The following is a 6522-nucleotide window of genomic DNA, read 5'->3' on the forward strand; positions in this document are numbered from 1 at the left end:
TGCCACACACTGCGGGAACACCGAGAACATTGCCTGTACTGGGTGTTCCCGAAGTTTGGCGCGATTTCGCGCGATATTCGCGCCGATCATACGTTTCATATCGGAGAATTAGATTTAGAAAAAGGACGAGTAGTTTTCGTTTGGCGACTATATTTCGTGCTTTGAGAGTTTGACCGAGGAGTTTAGCTTTGACAACAACGGAAAATTGGAATTTTTGGAAGAGACACGGGGAATATTATGGATTTTGTAGGTGTCCTCGAAGTTTGACACTGTTGAACGTGGTTTGATGTGAGATTCGCGCTATGGCGCGTTTGATATCGAGGAATCGAGGTTTTTGAAAGGGAAATAAGGAAGATCACGGGTTTTGCATCGATAGTTTTATTGGATATTTTAATCGTTTGACTGAGTTGCTCGAGATTTGACGATAAGTCTGATAACAGAGAAATAGTCGTTTGGAATTTTTAGAAGAGACGTAAGAAGTATCATGGGTGTTTCTAAAGTTTGCTTGCGTTGTATGACGTTTGTCGATGCATCCGATATTGAAGGAGTATAAGTTCCGGAAGAAAAATTGGGAACAATACGCCGGTTTAGTTATTCATGACGATCGAAGCGTTTGTTACGTAAGAATAAGCAAAGGCGGTAGATTTTTCCACCATAGAAGACGTTGCAGCAAGTAATCTGTTTGATAGTACGCAGAGTCGTATGAAATTGCGTAGGCAAAATGATACACTTCGTTTCGACAATCCGATGAATGCCACAAGGTGTTTAAGTATAAGACATCGATACGTATGGCATTACGGAACAGATCGTCGATATATGACACGGAAGAAGGTTCCGCGAAGGATTGATATTCTTCCGTGGAGCCTGTCATTCATAATCCAAGAAACTTCGCAGAACTTCTAATTAATTAAATTACAAAAAAAAAGAAAAGTTTATTCTCAGAACGAAATTAATAATTCCAACATTTACCCTGAAGGAAAATGACAGTAATTTTTCTGCCAATCAACATCAAACCTACCCACGGTATTATGACTTTATCGAACCAACAAAAACTCTTGCAAACCTGCTTCTCTCCAAACCCTTCAAATTCTGTTCGAAACCTACCATTCGGCCAAAAAACGTGGCAAAAGGAAGGTTGCCGGATCCGAACGTTCCAGGAACCTAACCCATCCTCCTGAAGAGTGTGCTCCCAACCGAGCGTAAGGGTACTCGTCTCTTATAAAATCATAAGGCCGAACACGTGTCCGTGTTCCACGGAGAAGCAGAGCCGAATTTCTTTTTCCGTAATCTGTACGAGGGGCCATTAAACCGGAGGATGCCTCGTCGTCGAAAGGAATGTCACGGGGTTACGCCCTTTCTCATCGACCAAAACGGCCCCCGATTCCTCGATGCTCGTTAACGGTCCGTGCCACGTCGTTCGTCGTCTCTTCTACAAACCGACACAGTCGTTCTACCGTTCCTCCTTCGCCTCTCTCTCTCTCTCTCTTTCTCTCTCTTGTTCGTGTCTTATCGAATGCCTTAAAAGTTACAGTTTTTTAAAAGTTATAGATGGGCCAGTGAAAAGAGCAGTTTTATCAGACGATTTACAGCTTTCAGCGGTCTCGTGAGATGTTCGAACAGATAATTTGCTCATTCGACAAGTATACCGGTGATTTTGTATTGCAGGACGACGCAACTGCTGCGTCAAGCTACTGAAACGAGCGTTTTTAATGGTTTATCGATTAGTAGGATTTTAAGAGTGTAGACCTGTGCATATTACGAATCGTGTTAATTTTTCCACGTTTTTTTAGAGCGACGATCGGGTTTGATCGATTTTTACTACGTTTAGAATTATTCGATAGAAGGCAACGAACAGGAATTGTATTAAACATAAAGATATTTTCGAAGAAGAAGTTCATTCTCGATTTATAGAAGCTTGAATTTTCAAAGTTTGAGGCAAATTTTTTAGTTTCTTGATTGACTGTGAATTTTACGATGGAATTTATCTAAGTCTCCGTTTAACTATCTTTCGGATAAGTTTCCCTCTCCCGAGAAAAGCTCGCTTAAACATATTTCTACTTAAACCAGGAAACGTATGTACGTCTTTTTCCCTAAATAAAAATTGCATAAGAGTCAATGTAATTAGTCTATAACGTAAGCACAAAGTTTCTCGTGTCTCTTCTCTACCAAAGAACCAGCGCTGTTCAACACAGCACACACGTTATGTGCAATAAATCTAGATACGATGTTTATGTTCGTTTGAATATTTAATCGATTCTACGTTTCCAACGGAGTACTTCCTACAGTCTCAACGAAGTTCACCGCACGTAGGCTTGCACGTTGATTTATTCATGGCTACCGTTGCTCGAAAAACAAAGAAAGCGCGGCGGAACAAACGATAAAAAGAAGCCTGGAAGTTTTTCAGGAAGGTTAGTCCAGCGATTCGAGTCGGTCGTCAGCATCCTCCCGCGGGATATTTTGCCGAAGCATCGCAAGGATAATCCGGCTTACCGTCCTTCTGTGTGCTCCACGTGAATGAGAATCGATCCCACCCTTCGTCACGATATTCAGCACAGTAGGCAGATGCTACCAAAAATCCCTGAACGGCCTTTAAAGTCGTCCGATCGACCGATTTTTCATCCCCCTTCTTCCCCGTTCAGTTTAAGTTCTCTGCAACTTCGCTTTATGATACTCGATGGTCTGCTAATCTTTCGTGATTTTTACATTTATTTTTTCCTGGCTTTCGCTCTTCGTCAATTTTCTTCTAGATCTGTCAGTTTTTTTTTCTTTTTTTTTTTTTTGAACCAATCTTTTCTCAGTCTTGAGCTCACGAACTGGCTGCTAGAGACGAAGACGAGAGTTGGCATCTTGATCTTGTTGTATTTTAAAACTTCGGTTTCCGTTCTCGAGCATGCGAGGTTCACGCGAGTCAGTCAGAGCGCAGAGATAACTCGGATCGACTCTCAATCTTCCCTCGAGTCGTAGCTCAACTCGCGGTACCTCACAATTCGTAAGTACTAACAATCTTTTTAAAGGAAGCTGCGCTTGCACACTCGGTACATCCACATTTAGGATCTCTAATTGATTATCAGAGTCTTAAGGCCTGAAACAATGGATCGGCGCAACGGATGTCCACGCGGCGACAACCTGACTTGTATTTATCGGTAGAAGTAGAAGCGGCCGTATTGTTCCGTAGTACGTTCAAAGGGGTTCAACCGGTGCACGAAGGTGCTTTCTCAGACGCTACTCGTTTATGGCGGCTAATTACCGTAATTGGCCCGGCCGTTATAACGACGACGTTTAAGGATACTCGCGCCGTTAGCATACAAAAGTACAATAATTCGAAGGAGGCGCACCGAGCGATTTCTCTTAAGGCAGTCGCAGCTTCCATAATGGTGTACGCGAAACGTTTCTCGAACGTGCGCTCTACTCTTTTTGCGATGTTCGAGAGAGAAACCGCTCGCCCCGGCGAGGAAGTCCGAGCCACGCCGTTCCAACGTACGGCAACCAGCCGTGGGCTCGGTGTAAATTGGAACGTTCGGATTATAGCTCCCGATCTTGAGGAATTTTAATTTCCTGACCCCCTAGAACAGTATACTTATCCATCCGTTATTTCTCTTTTCCACCTCTTCTGCTTCTGTTTTCTTCCTTTTTTTTTTTTTTACCTTTTTTTCTTCTCGTCGAACGTCGGCGTTGATGATTGAATTTTACGGAATTTGGTGTGCGTTGGAAGGAGGAACGAGGTTTCTTAAATTTCCTCTTCGTTTCTTTTCGGAAGGAGATACAGTGGCTACAAAAAGTATTCGCGTACACTTGCTTTTGTTTGTATAGCGTGTATTTCATTAACTAGGTTCAGATCAGGTTTCATCGAATTTCCTATTATTTGGTAAAACTCTTCGTTGGAAAATAGAGAGATAGGCAATTATTTCTTATAGCCGTGTCCGTGTTCTTTTTCTTCGTGTCAGGTGTCAGGGTTGATGAATGAATTTTAAAGGAGGCTACTTAGGAAACAGAAAGGCGTTGTAACGAGCGAAATAGGATTCTTTAGTTCTTCGTTTCTCGGAGCAAGCTACTAGCAGACAATTTTTCTACAATTTTTCTTTAACAAAAAATCGAAAGAAGAATGATACGGAAAGATTTTCATTCACCTTCAGCTTGAAAGCTTCTCGTTTCTTCAAAGAAATTTATCCAAGTTCAAAACAGAATAAAGTTTAAATAAAGCAAGATAAAGGCAGAGATATCTGACAAAGAAAGAAAGACTTGTCACTCTCTAATTTCTTTTTCGTCTTTCTAATCTCCCTAACATCTCGTAATCGTCGATTCATTAGTTCCGCCATAATTTCCCAGTTTGTATACGATAAGCTGTTTAAATGGTGGATTATTTGTTACGGGCAACCTTCATCGTTGTCTAAAACGACTTGCTCGGATGGAAGTGAGCGGCCGTAGAACAAGGTGGTGCAGAATGTTGCAGCGAAATCAATGTCAAAGCAATTGAACCCGTGCGGCTGAGGGCGTTCTTCGGATTTTATTAATCGTGTTATGTCTGCCGCGCGAATCACCAGCTCCGACCAACGCTATGGAGTCAACAAAGCTTATCGTAGCCAGTTTTTTCCATGCTTGACACGATAGCGCATAGGTTTTGCGACACTCGTTGCGACATTCATGCTCTTTTATCGAGCATCTTCTTCTCTAAGTACGATATTGGCAAGAATAATCCCTTTCTCGGTATACCGAGCGTCCTTGACTTCGATCCGATGGTTCGATCATCATCGGTTCGTTCGTCGCTCTTGTGGCAATTTAGACGCGTCTTTGTTGCAGTATCGAAATTTTCTTCTTTGTATTTTCATTATCGTTTTCGCTAAGAATATTCTCCCTTTGGTTCTGTGAAATATAATGTTGATTTCGTTCGAAGATTTTCAGTATGTTTACACGTATGCTACAAATGTTAATCACGAGCCACCATGTTGCTTATTTTTATGTACGCTCAGATCAAGAAGAACGTGGCATTCTTCATTAGACGATCTTCGTTTTAGTATTTTTAAATTCTGTTTACATTTCCATATACCACGTTGCGTTTTATTGTTAAATAAAGAATTTTTAACGTCGTTCCAGAGATCATTCTCGGTATCTTCGTGTCCCATAAGCTTCGGTCATGGTGTACGACAATTGGTCGCGTAGCGTCTATCATTTTTATTCTACGTTTTTGTGTGGTTTTTTCTTTACAAAGTTTGCCTACGTCAGAGCACAATAGAGACTCTAGTATTAAATCGTTATCGTAGAAGCGTTTCGCAAGCTCAGCTCTACGTTGCTCAAGCTGTAACCATCGGTTATTGTCAGTCGCATTAGGTGCGATAATCAGTTGAGAAACAAGTGTCCGGGCTCGACGTTTCAAAAATCAGCCTATTCATCGCGAAGAAACATGTTCGCGTGCAAAAGTAAGAGGAAAAATTCCACGGAACGTATATACTTAAGAGAGGCTCGACCTACCAACAGGTCCAGTTTACCAAGAAGCATCCATCTCGTCCGAAATCGAACCATCATCTTAGCTGGCGAGCCACTCCCACAGTTTACGCTACCCAGCACGCTCAGCTCGCCGACGTTTCAATAAAATTCTCACCTGTGCTTCGTAGCCTGTTGGAAACTTCAATTGGGCCCCTGGAGCGGCTCTCGGCGCGCAGTTGGGGCACATGTTACGTTCCGCGAGCCCTCAGCCTCGCGGAGAACGTCGCAAGAACGTCGAAAGTCGGAGGAGAACGATTTCAATTCCGCGTGACCACGGCCGGTATTTTCACGAAGCCACGACATTCCAACGGTTGGCAGCGGTGTCCGAAGAGATGCTAGAAAAAGTGAAAACACGCCGAAATGCCTGGCCAGGCGTTCCGTGACGCGCGCTTCAGCGACAGAAGGCGCCCTTTCTTCCCGCGGGATGATAATTCCACGGCGTGCACCGAGTTCCTCCCTAACTGCTCTTCGCCGCGTGCTGATGCACTCTCTCGCGACAGCATCCGCTTTTTATTCAGCGGGAACGCGCCTCAGTCCGCTGTCACAGCGGCCACGATTGACTCGTGCACGTTTCTATTCCGGACTTTCGGCATTCCAATGAAAATCTCGTGGATAAGACGAGGGGGGCGGGAGAGCGCGGTACGCGAGCATCGTAGATTTTTCATTCCAGTGATACGTCTTCATAGAATTGTCGCTTGAACGATGAAATAGGATCTGACGAGTAAGCTCGTCTAGGACCTGTAGAATTTGACCAATAGACTTGGGGTTAATTCTCTTTCCCTCGAAATTGTTAATATTCGGGTAAGCGAAGAAGAAAGAGCGCAACACAACAGAATGGCAATCGCAGTGATATGATCTCATCATGGTTGAAAGAGTAAACGATCGTCGGCGAATGATGCAATAAGCGTCGAAATGCAAAGTTGGATTTCAAGGCTGATGCCTTTTGTATAGGTTTGGTTAATGTTTTTGGAGTGCGAGTCAGAATATTGGGCTGGCAACTAAGTGACTGCGGATTTGTCAATACTACCTAATGACAAAACC

General features: G+C 43.3%; 1 protein-coding gene across 1 annotated transcript in view; it reads left to right on the forward strand.

Annotated features, from left to right (window-relative positions):
- Nucleotides 1-6522, forward strand: part of LOC100740497 (optomotor-blind protein) — a 186882-nt gene that overhangs the window by 57966 nt on the left and 122394 nt on the right. The window lies entirely within an intron of this gene.

This window comes from Bombus impatiens, unplaced genomic scaffold (assembly GCF_000188095.3).
Source record: "Bombus impatiens unplaced genomic scaffold, BIMP_2.2 scf_0217, whole genome shotgun sequence".
NCBI classification, from domain to species: Eukaryota; Metazoa; Arthropoda; class Insecta; order Hymenoptera; family Apidae; genus Bombus; species Bombus impatiens.